This window comes from Hordeum vulgare, chromosome 2H, assembly GCF_904849725.1.
Source record: "Hordeum vulgare subsp. vulgare chromosome 2H, MorexV3_pseudomolecules_assembly, whole genome shotgun sequence".
Classification (NCBI taxonomy): domain Eukaryota; kingdom Viridiplantae; phylum Streptophyta; class Magnoliopsida; order Poales; family Poaceae; genus Hordeum; species Hordeum vulgare.
This window is the reverse complement of record NC_058519.1, coordinates 537,500,012-537,502,204: the sequence shown is the minus strand read 5'-3', so window position 1 is coordinate 537,502,204 and position 2,193 is coordinate 537,500,012.

The window sequence follows — 2,193 nt, the reverse complement described above, 5'->3', positions numbered from 1 at the left end:
CACGAAGACCTATCATGGTGATGTTCATCTACAAGAGGGAGATCGGATCCACATACCCTTGTAGATCGCTAAGCGGGAAGCGTTAAGAAACGCGGTTGATGTAGTGGAACAACTTCGTGATTCAAATCACCGTCGTCCCACGATCCGTCTCGATCTAGTACCGAACAGACGACACCTCCGCGTTCAGCACACGTACAACTCGATGACGACCTCTGCCTTCTTGATCCAGCAAGAGAGACGGGGAAGTAGATGAGTTCTCCGGCAGCGTGACGACACACCAGTGATGGTGATGATCTATTCCTGCACGGCTCCGCCCGAGCTCCGCAAAAATACGATCTAGAGGAAGAACTATGAAGTAGAGGTTTAGGGTTGCACGTGGCAAAGTTGTGTCTCAAAAAGCCCTAAACCTCAAGTATATATAGGAGGAGCCAAGGGGTGGGGCTTTCCCCTAGGGCACCGGCTGAGAGGGAGGAGGGATCCTCCTCCAAGTCGGTTTGGAGGGAGGAGTCCCTTCCTTCCTTCCCACCTCCTCTTTTTTTTCTCCTTTGATTTTTTTTCTCTTGGCCGAAATAGCTCTATTGGGCTAGCCTCACCAGCCCACCAAGGGCTGGTGCGCCACCCTTGGGCCTATTAGGTTCTCTCCCGGGTGGGTGGCCCCTCCCGGTAAAAACCCGGACCCCATTCGTCAGTCCCATTACACTGCCGACAATGCCCGAAATCTTTCCGGAAGCCAAATGAAACAATCCTATATATCAATCTTTGTTTCCGGACCATTCCGGAAACCCTTGTGACGTCCGTGATCTCATACGGGACTCCGAACAAAACTTCGGTCACCAGCACCTATAACTCAACTATACCGAAACGTCACCGAACCTTAAGTGTGCAGACCCTGCGGGTTTGAGAACTATGCATACATGACCTGAGACACTCCCCGGTCAATATCCAATAGCGGGACCTGGATGTCCATATTGGATCCTACATATTCTACGAAGATCTTATTGGTTGAACCTCTGTGCCAAGGATTCATATAATCCCGTATACCATTCCCTTTGTCCTTCGGTATGTTACTTGCCCGAGATTTGATCGTCGGTATCCCTATACCTATTTCAATCTCATTACTGGCAAGTCTCTTACTCATTCCGTAATACAAGATCTCGTGACTAACACTTTAGTCACATTGCTTGCAAGGCTTATACGTGATGTTGTATTACGGAGTGGGCCCCGAGATACCTCTCCGTCACACGGAGTGACAAATCCCAGTCTTGATCCATGCTAACTCAACGGACACCTTCGGAGATACCTCTAGAGCACCTTTATAGTCACCCAGTAACGTTGCGACGTTTGATACACACAAGGTATTCCTCCGGTGTCAATGAGTTACATGATCTCATGGTCATAGGAATGAATGTTGGAATTATGCCCTAGAGGCAATAATAAATATAGTTATTATTATAATTCCTGTATCAAGATAATCGTTTATTATCCATGCTATAATTGTATTGAATGAAGACTCATTTACATGTGTGGATACATAGACAAAACACTGTCCCTACCAAGCCTCTAGTTGGCTAGCCAGTTGATCAAAGATGGTCAGTGTCTTCTGATTATGAACAAGGTGTTGTTGCTTGATAACTGGATCACGTCATTAGGAGAATCACGTTATGGACTAGACCCAAACTAATAGACGTAGCATGTTGATCGTGTCATTTTGTTGCTACTGTTTTCTGCGTGTCAAGTATTTGTTCCTATGACCATGAGATCATATAACTCACTAATACCGGAGGAATACTTTTGTGTATCAAATGTCGCAACGTAACTGGGTGACTATAAAGATGCTCTACAGGTATCTCCGAAGGTGTTCGTTGAGTTAGTATGGATCAAGACTGGGATTTGTCACTCCGTGTGACGGAGAGGTATCTCGGGGCCCACTCGGTAATACAACATCACACACAAGCCTTCCAAGCAATGTAACTTAGTGTAAGTTGTGGGATCTTGTATCACGGAACGAGTAAAGAGACTTGCCGGTAAACGAGATTGAAATAGGTATGCGGATACTGACGATCGAATCTCGGGCAAGTAACATACCGAAGGACAAAGGGAATGACATACGGGATTATATGAATCCTTGGCACTGAGGTTCAAACGATAAGATCTTCGTAGAATATGTAGGATCCAATATGGGCATCCAGGTCC